Consider the following 12,755-nt stretch of genomic DNA (forward strand, 5'->3'; position numbering starts at 1 on the left):
AGTATGAGAAGGGGCTGGCTGTGGAATTCAAGAAAGCCTGGGCTAATGAGAAAGGATCCCTTGTGTCAAGAAAAGGAAAAGCCAGAGATCAGCTGGGTTCCATACCAGGCAGAAAATTAGACAAACTGGAGGGACCTTATGGTCCTTGTCTGCCATCAGATTGTTTATCCTATGTCTTCTCCCGCCTAAAAACTCACAATGGCTTGGCCCCATGCATTGAGAGAGGGATGTGATGGTTCTAGTCTTCTGCCCCCAGTCTAATAAAACACCCTTACTCTACCCCCCACCAGCCAAACAAAGGGTTGTGCTTAGTCTATTGCCCTATTACAACAGTGGACCCCTGAGCCGAGACATGCAAGGCCTACCTGAGATTTCCCAGGGTCTCGTCGGGGAGGCAGATCTCAGTATCAGTCCGGGCAACGGTCAGCAGCAGAATCCAGTACACAGTCGGAGAGTCGAGGCAGGCAGCAAACAGCAGAATCCAGTAACAATTCAAGGGGTCGAGACCAGGAGGCAATCCAGAAGGAAGGGAGCAGGGGAGGAACAGGAACCAGGATGAGGAGCAATAACGCAGCCAGCAGCTTCAGTGTCTGGAGGCTCCGGTGTCTGGAGGCGGAGGTCTTGCTGCCATAGGCTCAAAGCCTGGAAAGATCTGGGATCCCTTGGAGGAAGGTGGCTAGCAGTTTTATACAAGTAGGTTAGGTGGTGGTATAGCTGCTCCTAAGATATCATAGGCTGAAGTGCAGTCATGAAGTAAGTGTTGGCATTGGCCATCCTTCTAAGTGCAGAGAAATGTGATGTTCCAGGAGTTGGATTGGGCATAAAGTCATCTCTTCTGGGTGGACCTGTTGCGAGTCCTGAATACACCTGTTGCTCTCTAGCTCAAGAGGACTCAGGAGTTCTTGATCTCTGATGCGTCAGCTGAGGAACCGGTGCATTGTGGCTCAACTCAACGCGATCTGATGCTGAGGCTTTCGTGTCCGCCGAGCTACTTTCCTTCGTACGTGGGATGAAGCCTCCTTCTCTGAAGGTTCCTTGAATTTGGGCATGTCATGCTCCTTTCTTTTCTTCTGTTTAAGTATGGTGTTATTTGTCGCCAGTCTCTTGGCAGACTGAGCCATTTTGTGGTCTTTGGAGCCATGTGTTTTGTGGCGATGTGCCTCTTGTGCCATATACATCACAGACATTGTACTGTGCACCATCCTAGATGCACCGTGCATCATATGTAGGGGAGTGTCAGGTACTGTTGGAGCTTTTGTGCCATCTACCTGACAAGGGTGAGTTGGGCACCGCACACATCAGTGGTCCTGGCATTGGCCATTTTTTCTTGGTGTTATGGCATCATATGTCATAAAGTGCACTGAAGGAGACTTTGACGATGCTGTCAGTGCATGTGTCTACTCCCGAGGAGGCCAATCAGAGCTCCTGACCCTGGACCTCCTTAATCCTTCCAGGGGAGGAATGTGAGGATCTTCTACCTTTTCGGTCAGCTTCAGATGATGAACTGCCTGACACTTAGGCAGAGGAAGTTTCTGTGGGTGACAGTGTTGTGCCCTCTGTCCAGAGGCATGCTATTTTCTCTGCCTGCTGCCTCTGGGCCTTGGGTGACATTCTTTTTTTTTTTTATTTATATTTTATTGAATTTAAACAATTTATATTCAAGAAAAACAGTTCTTGTTGGAAAACAGCGATACATCATCTTAATAATTAATACTAACATATATATGTTAATACTAGGAATTTATACATCTTAAACTGTTAGTATCTCAAATCAAAGTCCACAATCAGAGATCTCAAGATTTAAACCTGAGGAAAATGAAAATTGCATCTTACAACTTACATTTTAAAAGGAAAAAAGAAGCTTTCATATTAATATTTAAGTATGTTATTTTCTATTGACGGACTATATATCATACTTTACACTTGTTCAATAGGAGAGGAACTTCCTGGTAAGGAATTTTTACCCACAAGAAAAGCTGTAAGCTGGTTAGGTTGGAAAAAAACATATGATAATCCTTGATATTTGATTAAGCATTTGCAGGGGAATTTAAGCAAAAACATGGCACCAATTTCCAAAACTGTGGGTCTTAATAACAAAAACTGCTTTCTTCTTTTTTGAGTGGCCTTCAAAAGGTCAGGAAAAATATTTACCTTAAGACCCAGAAAACTCTCTGATCTATGTCAGAAAAGCATTTTTAGTGTTCATTCTTTATCTGCTTCAAGCAGGAATGAGACCACTAAAGTAGCAGGGATAATCTGATCTTTCTGGGAGGTTTCCAAAATTTCCGCTAAATTTAACTGCATTGAATCAATTGGAGGAATAATAATTTTGCTCTCTTTATCCTCTATATCCTTTTATTCTTTACTAACTGGTATATAGTAAATTCTCGATGTTACTGGCAAAGCTTGATCTGAAATCTTTAAGATTTCTGACATATTTTTTCCACATCTCTTTTGGTGATATAAACTGACTTTTAGGGAAATTAATAAACCGAAGGTTTCTCCCTTTTAACACATTTTCCAAATTTTCTAATCTATTAGTCAGTATATAATTCTCCTTCACTAAAGTATTCTGTAGGGCTATATTACTCTCCAGCTCTAATTTAATTTTTGTAATATTCTCTTTTTCTGCAATTATATCCGTTTCCACATTCTCAATTCGTGTATCCATTTTTTTCAAATATGTATACACTGGAGCCATCTGGTTATAGATATTAGAATTAATGCCTGTATAGTGTCCCAAATAGAGTCTAATGAAATAGCAGCTGGTTTTATTAAGTCCACTTTCAAAAACTGTGGGAACACATATTTCTCACCAGGTTCCTTCTTCTGATTCCACCCCCAATAGGTGATGAAGATATGGAGAAATTAGACATGGCCTGTGGTGTTTTATTTCCTCCCTGTTCCCATGTTGTCTGGTTAACGCCTAACTCCATTGAATTAGGGGTATGAACTTGAGGCCTCTTCTCTGCAGGGTTACTTGGGGGTATCCATTCTACCGGGGATAAGGTGGTGCATAACTCAGGAGAAGGGTCGGGTGAATCTTTCTCCCTTCCCTCACTCAGCGAGGCTTCCCCCGGTTTCAGCGTACCTCAATGTACATGTGCATCCATTGGGCCTAGCGTTAAAGTATGAGATCCCGGCAGGGCCTCTTTCTCTTTGGCCCTCCGTTTTCTTACTGAATGAGGCATTTAAATTTTTTTTTTTTTTTTTTTTAAACTGTGCCTTCTGGCATTACTCACGTACCACCGGGAAGCTTCAATTATACTTGGATCTCTTACGGGTGGAGATAATCAGGAGGGCAAACACTTTTCAAAAATCAGAAAGTCCAGGCAATTTAGTCAAAACCGCGCGCCATGCACCGCAGGGGGGCCGGCTTTGAGGCTTCTCAGCCGGACCCTCCCTGATGACATTTCCAGGAAATAATTAAACAGCTGTGCCATGCTCACCATCGAGGGCTTCTCACCCGGAATAGCTGCTGTAATGTCCGCTGTCAGCCGAAGTAAGTGCCTCTCCCTTCTCCACCTCCCTTGGGTGACTTTCTGCCACAGTCCCAGCAATTAGCCTGGTCCTGATCGGGGCTGAGGCATAAGTAGAGGTAGTTATGTCAGTCTGTTATGGACATAATGTGACTGCATGAGCAGTATTTAAAGCTCGATGCCCCTTGTAGTGCCATGGTAACACTGAAAACTGCTTTTTGGAGTTTGCTAACGGAAGATAATCCTGAGAAAACAAACCTATGAGAGACAGGGGGTTCCAGGTGTCTGTGTAAAACCGTGGGCAAAACAAGACTGAGGAGACTTTTAGAACCCTCAGTCGTATGGGAACTGCCGTGCATACCCATTAGAGATGAAAGCTCCACAAGCTTTGAGAGACAGCTTCACCTCGTGCCACCTGATAACGTCACCCACGGTGCATGGCTAATTCAGCCTGCTTATCGAAGGAAAAAGATTGGCAGACAAGTAGGGATGAGAGATCAGACAGACACCCCTCTGCTCTGGGCTCCAATGCCTGGGGACCTGCCTGTCTCCCACTATCACGCATAGCAGAATAGGGACCAAGGGTTATTTTATCAAACGTCCCCGAGCAGCACCCAAAACCAAACTAACACATCCCTGAACATCACTCAGCTTTAGTCTATTATCATATCAATAAATCCTGCAAAACCTAATCTACAGATGCCCATACTCGCACAAACTCGCTCCACACCCACCAAAAAAAAATCATTCCAGTCCCAGAAGAGCACCCAGCAAAGTGCCCACCTCCCAATCAATCTCACACATGAGATCCCTGGAGATCCCACTTGGAAAGATGTGCAGATGAGCCCCAGGGTGAAAGCAGGCAGGTACAAGAGCAAGCAGATGTGCACACGAGCCATAGGGTGAACACAGCTTACTGGCCAGGTTAGTTTCATAGGTTGGTTTGCCTATAAGTTAAACAGTGAAGGAATCACAAAATGTGATAATATGTAAAACAAAGATTCTTATTTATTATAAAGTGGCTATCAAATAAATATGCAGTAAAAATACAAAATAGTGCAAAATATTTCCATGTTATCATCACATCACATTATATATACAACTTTAAAATCATCATCCTGACCTCTTTAATTAGATACAAGGTACTGCGATCTGCGAGGGGTTTCCTTTTTTGAGGCGTGCACATGAGCTCACAGAGGGGTAATGAGCCTGCTGAGAGGCACGGGAGCACTGAAACAGGTACGGGGTGTACGAAGGTAGAGAACATGTGTTTAGAGAGGCACAAGCAGAGAGAACATGGTACTTGTTCTTTTTACTGTCCTTTCTATACTTTTGTAATTTTCTTTTACTGTTGTTATTAGTTATTACACAAATTATTTTTTCAGTTTGTTTTAATCATTCTGGGGGCAGTAATTAAATGGACCCACACATTGGTGCAAATTCGGTGGGTACTTTTTGCATGCCGGGTATGTAGCAATAATCAAAACAAAACGACGTGCGTAATTTTGCTTTGCTCATTGCTCCTGGAAAAAATACCTGCAGATGTTTGCATCTGCTTGTCCCAAGAAAAACGATGCACCTAGTTTTGAAAATCCAGAGCTATGCACCTTGTTACCTCTTCTGACCTAACTTTGCCCGCGGGAACATCTCTACAGTATGCAGGTAAAAAAAATATGCTTTTCCCAAGGAGGGTGGGCAATTTTCAAAATGCCCATATTCACATCTTTTAAATCTGCACTCCCCGTGTATTACTCTGATACCACATGTACAAACTATCTGAACCAAAAAGAAAAAGGCACAAGCACACCAACAGAGCACATTTTTACTTTAGACATTAGCAGCTATATAAAGATATAGCCCCTTTTCTGCTGCTGGAAAACATTTGCATGTTTTATCAATTGTTAAAAAAAAAGCATTTGGTTCTATTTAGCACCTTGGCCTCATTCTGAAACTGCTCCAAACTGGAATCGGGGTTGGGAGAGAAGGGGAGTAGCTATGATACTAATTAAACAACTTGCAGATAGACAGCTTTGGGCAGGAGCGAGGATTAAGACAGGGATGCAGTCTGTCCCACCCGCTTTCATATCTGTATCAATAATCCCCCTATAGTATTGGAGAGATCTTTAGTCCCAGGTCTGAAACTGAACTCAGAGAACCAATTCTAACTGTATGGAGAGGATCTGCTCACTTTATCTCCTACCCCAGAAGGTCTGCAAGAGAAAAGCCAATTAGAATCCTACTGCAAATTATGGGCCCTACATATTAATCTGGACTGTGCATACGTTAGCCTGATATTAAGTGCATCTGGGAATTTTAAGATGGCTAGAAAATAAAATATTTTAACACCAGTTTTTAAAAAGGGCTCGAGAGGTGATACAGAAAAATACAGAGCAGCAAGTGTGATGTCAGAGTCAGGCAAAATGGTAGAAATTATAGTTAATAACATAATTATTGGGCATATGGATAAACATGGCTTAAAGGGAAAAAGTCAGAATGGTTTTAACAAAGGGAAATCATGCCTTACTAATCTATTAGAATTCTTTGCAGGTGTAAATAAACATGGATAAGAGCAAGTTAGTCAATATAGTGCACCTGAATTTTCAGAAGGTGTTTGATAAAGACCCACATGAGAGACTTCTCAGGAAATTAAAAAGTTATGAGATAGGAGGCAGTATCCTATTGTGGTTTTGTAACTGGTTAAAAGATAGGAATCAGAGAATAGGATTAATGGTCAGTTTTCCCAATGGAAAGAAGTGAGTAATAGCGTGCCCCAAGGATCTATACTGGGACTAGTGTTTAACATATTAATTAATGATCTAAAACGCAGCAATGAGTGAGGTGATCAAATTTGCAGCGATACCTTCTACTCAACTCTATTAACATGTAGAAGAAGCCTGAGCAAATGTTGAGGTTTATTTGGAGCCTTAGAAAATGTAAATATGGTAATTTGGGTATATTAACATGTATTTCTACTTATGCTATTGTACTGATATATTATTGTATTACATAATTATATTTTTATATGCTTACATTTATCTGCTTTTCATTCTTATATTTTGTTATTGTATTATGTTATATTTTTTAATGCTTGTATTTATTGATATTATTGTAAGCCACCCTGGGTACTTCATTCAGGAGGAAGGTGACATATAAATAAAAAATGTAATATAATGACACACAGTTATTCAAAATAGTTAAAACATAAGCTGATTGTGAGGAAGTGAGAAAGACCTTGCCAGACTGGGGAACTGGGCATCTAAATAGCAGATTAAATTTAATGTGAAAAAGTGCAAAGTGATGCACACTAGATTATTTTCTCCTAACTATAGATACACAATGCTAGGTTCCATATTAGGAGTTCCCTGTACGTACCAGGTCAGTCCAGACCGCTGAGATTATGCCTCTCTTCCAGCAAATGGAGTCAGAGAAACAAACTGAAAAGCACCCCTCTTAATCCGGTGTGCTCCCTGTGATCCTTCAGTATTTCTCGGACCCCAGCAGATGAGAGAAGCATAACCTGTGGTTCTGATCCTCTACTTTACTAAGATATTATACTCCTATTTACAGATTGGAAAGTGAGGGGTTTTGTTTTGGGCCCCTAGTTGCCTCTGGCTAGTTCAACAGTTTAAAAAAAAAAAATTGCAGACATAGATTAAGTGTGCTAGGCCTCCCAAGGGGTTACAGCTGGTTCCCCTTGGTGGGAGGTCAGGCAGGGAATTTTCCAGTGAGACAAGTTTGCCTGGAGTGTTCTTCTTCCACCCGGTGAGTAGAGGGATTTACCGGTGGGTCAGTCCCTCCCCCCTAGCTACCCAGCGACGCGACATTCCTCTGGAAGGAGCAGTTTTTCTGTTTGCCTCAGACCCAGGGACTCTTCTTCCCCTGGTTGATTTGGAGCGCAGCAGAATATTTAAAAAAAAAAAAAAAAAAAAAGCCCTTTAATTGCATTACTGCTTTCCCGGGTCTCCGGAGGGGTTATCTGTTACAGATACTTACTGTGCTGAGGCTCCTTTTTTCTCATGCTGCATGGATCACAGTGTTCTGCCTGCGGGGAGACGGCAAGCGCTCTCAGGAGAGAAAGGGATATTAGTTCATCCATACTTGGATGACTGACTCATTTGAGCGAAGACAGAGGACCTTTGCCGGATGGAAGTTCATTTGGTCTTGCAGTGTCTTCACTCGCTAGGATGGGTCGTCAACTTCTCCAAGAGCCAGTTGACCCCCTCTCAACAGTTGCTCTTCCTAGGAGCCCGGTTCGACAAAGCTATCGGCAAAGTTTTTCTCCGCCAGGAGGGGATCGATAAACTGACGGATCAAATCCAGTGGCTGTTAGCCCTGCAGATGCCCAAAGTATGGGATTACTTGCAGGTTCTTGGCTCTATGGCATCTACTCTGGAATTGGTCCCCTGGGCTTTCGCACATATGAGACCTCTACAGAGAGCGTTACTTTCCCGCTGGGACCCCAAGTCGGAAGAATTTCAATTGCCCTTGCCGCTTCTGGACTCCGCCAGGGCCAGCTTAGCATGGTGGCTGGTTCCGGCACATCTGCATCACGGGGTGGACCTGGAGAACTCCCAATGGGTCATCGTGATGATGGATGGCAGCTTCTCCGGTTGGGGGGCAGTGTGTCAAGCACGGTCGGCGCAAGATCACTGGAATCTGTCAGGAGGCACAGTGGTCAATCAATCATCTGGAGATACGAATGGTCCATCTAGCATTGTGCGTCTTTCTCCACTCGTTGGTGAGGATTCTGTCAGACAATGCGACGACAGTGGCATACATCAATCGTCAAGGCGGCACGAGAAGTCAGCTGGTTGCCAGGGAAGTGGATGAGCTGATGGTCTGGGTGGAGCGAAACCTGGCTCGCTTGGCGGCATTGCATTTAGCCAGCGTGGACAATGTGCAGGCGGATTTTCTCAGTCGTCAACAGTTAGACCCCCGGAGAGTGGGAACTGTCGGAGGAAGCAATGCAGTTATTGACTCGTCGGTGGGGAGTTCCCAGTCTGGACTTGATGGCAACTCTGCAGAACGCAAAGGCGGCTCACTTCTTCAGTCGCAGGAGGGAGCACGGAGCAGAGGGAGTAGATGCTCTGGTCCTCCCGTGGCCCAACGATGTTCTGCTTTATGTATTCCCTCCGTGGCCGTTAGTAGACAAGGTCCTGAGAAGAATAGAGAACCACCCGGGGTCGGTCATTCTTGTAGCCCTGGAGTGGCCATGGAGGCTGTGGTTCGCAGACCTAATCAACTTGGTAGTGGACGGCCCTTTGCGTCTCGGCCATCTTCCGAATCTTCGGCAGGGTCCCATATTTTTCGATCGGGCGGAACGCTTCTGTCTGGCGGCTTGGCTTATGAAAGGAGACAGTTGAGGAATAAAGGTTAGTTGGATTCCGTTATTTCTACTCTTCTCAGGGCACGCAAGGCTTCTACTTCACTCACGTATGTTCGCGTCTGGAAGGTTTTCGATTTCTGGTGTACCGGGTCGAGAGTTTCACCATGGCGGGCCTCTGTTGTGCACATTCTCGTGTTCTTGCAAGAAGGTTTGCGGAAAGGTTTGGCGTACAGCTCCCTTCGGGTGCAAGCAGCGGCTCTAGGATCTTTAAGGGGTAAGGTCGGTGGCACGACCCTGGCGTCTCATCGGGATGTGGCATGTTTTCTGAAGGGTGTTAAGCATCTTAAGCCTCCGGTTCGTCCACTCTGTCCCTTCTTGGAGTCTGAATCTGGTGCTCCGGGGTTTATGCAACTTGCCGTTTGAACCTCTAAATAGAGATGCTTTGAAGGACTTAACGCTCAAGTCTGTTTTCCTCGTAGCAATATGTTCGGCCAGGCGGATATCGGAGATTCAAGCATTGTCATGCAGAGAACTGTTTTTGTGGTTTTTGGAGTCCGGGGTATCGATTTGAACGGTGCCCTCTTTTCTGCCAAAGGTCGTGTCTGCTTTTCATTTGAATCAGTCGGTAGACTTGCCGGCCTTTCTGGATTTAGATCGGGACTCCACTCAGGCTCGTGATTTGAGGAAGTTGGATGTTCGCAGGGTTCTCCTTTGGTATTTGGAGGTGACAAATGAGTTCCGATTGTCAGACCATTTTTTTGTCTTGTGGAGTGGCCCAAAGCGAGATCGTCCAGCATCAAAGGCTACCATTGCCCAATGGCTGAAAGAAGCTATAGCTTCAGCTTATATAGGTCAAGGTCAGGCTATTCCTGACGGTCTCAACGCTCATTCGGTCAGATCTCAAGCGGCATCCTGGGCAGAAAGCCAGTGTGTCTCACCGCAGGAGATCTGCTGAGCAGCTACTTGGAAGTCTTTACATCCCTTTGCTAAGCATTACCGTTTGGACATCCGAGCTCTGGAGGTCGATTCATTTGGCAGCAGTGTGCTCCCAGCGGGACTCTCCGGGTCCCACCCCATTTAGAGAAGCTTGGGTACATACCAGCACTCTGGACTGATCCTGGTACGTACAAAGAAAGGAAAATTAGTTCTTACCTGCTAATTTTCGTTCCTGTAGTACCATGGATGAGTCCAGATGCCTGCCTGGGTTATTCTGTTCTGGAGAGTCCGCTCGGTTGATTTTTTTTCTGCAGGTTGTATCGAATAATATGAAGATTCAATAAGATTGTTTGTTTGTTTTTTCAAGTTAGCACTTTTTCCATAGGCATGGTTTATTATTCGACTCGTTTGTTGTTCTAGCCAGTGGTTTAAAAAAAATAAAAAAGTTTCTTCATTCTGCTTAGATATTGATTATACTGATGGATCACAGGGGGCACACCGGATTAAGAGGGGTTCTTTTCAGTTTGTTTCTCTGACTCCATCTGCTGTAAGGGAGGCATAATCTCAGCGGTCTGGACTGATCTATGGTACTACAGGAACGAAAATTAGCAGGTAAGAACCAATTTTCCTTTATCACCCAGGAAAAAGACCTTGAATCATTGGGAATTGTACATTGAAATCTTCAGCTCAGTGTGCGGTGGCAGTAAAAAAAAAAGCAAATAAAATGCTAGTAATTATTCGGAAAGGAATAGTAAACATAACTGGGAATGTCTCTGTATTGATCCAGGGTGTGGCCACACCTTAAGTATTATGTGCAATTCTGGTCACCAGACCTAAAACAAACAAAATAAATATAGCAGAACTTGAAAAAGGCAACAAAACTGATTAAGGGGATGGATCAGGCAGACAGTATAACTGAGTTTAAAAAAAGGTTTGGACAAGTTTCTGGAGGATAGATCCACAAATTATTATTAGTCAGATACACTTTGGGGTAGATTTTAAAAGGAACGCGCGCGGCGTACATGTGCGTGCATTATCTGGCGCGCACACATGTGTGCCTGATTTTATAACATGCGCGCGCATGTTATAAAATCGTGGGTCGGCACACACAAGGGGTGCACAATTGTGCACCTTGCACGCGCCAAGCCGCACTACCTTCCCTCGTTCCCTCCCAGGCCGCTCCGAAATCGGAGCAGCCTCAAAGGGAATTTCCCTCCCCCCCCATCCCACCTTCCCTGCCCTTTCCCCCCTACTTTTTTTTTTTTCTTTCTTTTCCAAAACTTACTTCAGCCCTGGAGCTGAAGTAAGTTGCGAGCGCCAGCCGACTGCCGGCATGCGATCCCTGGCACAGCAGCAAATGGCCGCTGTGCCTGGAGCCTCTGACCCCCGCCCTGCCCCTTTAGTAAAGCCCTGGGACTTACACGCGTCCCGGGGCTTTATGCGCATTGCCGGGCCTTTTGAAAATTAGGCCTGGCGCACGTAACATTTTGAAAATCTGGCCCTTTGGGTTTTCCACCTTTTAATTCTTGTGGAATGCAACATGAAGCAGATTTTGATACTGAGATTTGCCAGATATTTTCAGCAACCAGGACTGGCCCCTGTGGGAGACAGGATGTCTGGTTCCATGAACCATGGGTCTGACCCAGCATGGTATTTCTTACGTTCTTATACTACAAGAAAAACTCTAAGTACCTTCTATGCAATGAAGAAACTTCTGGCCACATTCAGTTCCCCAGTAAAATTATTATAATTATTTGATAGCATCATTCAACCAATCCACTTATATGGGAGTAAGGTGTTTGGGGGGGGGGTCTATTATTAATCCAAAACTATACAGAATGGGACTGAACCTCCATAAGAATTCTGCACCTCCAGTTCTACAAATAGACACTCTGAGCCCGATATTAAAAATGGACTTAGCCGGCTAAGTAGTGCTGCTGAATATCTGGCTACAGTCAGCAGTCGCTATTTAGCTGATAACTCAGGGGCAGGGAATGGGCAGATCAGGGAGGAGGTGAGTCAGCCAGATAACTTATCTGGTTAAATCTGGTCAGCTTATATGGGTCCTAAAGTTAACTAGATAAACTTATCCAGCTAATTTTAGGATATCCCAATGGATTAAGACCAAATGATGAAAAATTTGAAATAGAAACATGAAGGCAGGAGAGGGCACTAGAAAGCCATCAAGTAAAATGGCAGCTTGATCTATTTGCTCCCTCTCACTGCAATGTACATGTTTGAAAAAAAACTGAGCCGCACAATGCCATGACAGATAAAACCATGATGAAAATGCAGCAGCCATGGTAGGTAAGAAACCTAGTAGATACTTTCCAATCTAATGTTCTGTAAATGTCTACAATACCACTCTCAAGCTGTGTTAGTGAAGCATTGCAGCTGTATGCCATTAACAGGCCAATACAGTACAGTGCGCTCCGTCGGAGCGCACTGTACTGTTGCGCCCTTGGATGCGTTGCGCCCTTGGATGCGTGTTTTCCCATACCCCTTATTCAATAAGGGGCGGAAAATGCGCGTCCAACCCGCGGCACCTAATAGCACCCTCAACATGCAAATGCATGTTGATGGCCCTATTAGGTATGCCCACGCGATTCAGTAAGTAAAATGTGCAGCCAAGCCACACATTTTACTTTAAGAAATTAGCGCCTACCCAAAGGAAGGCGCTAGTTTCTGCCGGCACCGGGAAAGTGCACAGAAAAGCAGAAAAACTGCTTTTCGGTGCACCCTCCGACTTAATATCATGGCGATATTAAGTCTGAGGTCCCGAAGGGTAAAAAAAGAAAAAATTTTTTTTTAAATGGGCCGGCAGCTGTCGGGCTGAAAACCGGATGCTCAATTTTGCCGGCGTCCCGTTTCCGAAACCGTGGCTGTCAGTGGGCTCGAGAACTGACGCCGGCAAAATTGAACGTCTGCTGTCAAACCTGCTGACAGCTGCCATTCCGGGTCAAAAGGAGGCGCTAGGGACGTGTTAGTGCCCCTAGCGCCTCCTTTTGCCTGTT

The sequence above is a fragment of the Rhinatrema bivittatum genome, chromosome 4 (assembly GCF_901001135.1).
Source record: "Rhinatrema bivittatum chromosome 4, aRhiBiv1.1, whole genome shotgun sequence".
NCBI classification, from domain to species: Eukaryota; Metazoa; Chordata; class Amphibia; order Gymnophiona; family Rhinatrematidae; genus Rhinatrema; species Rhinatrema bivittatum.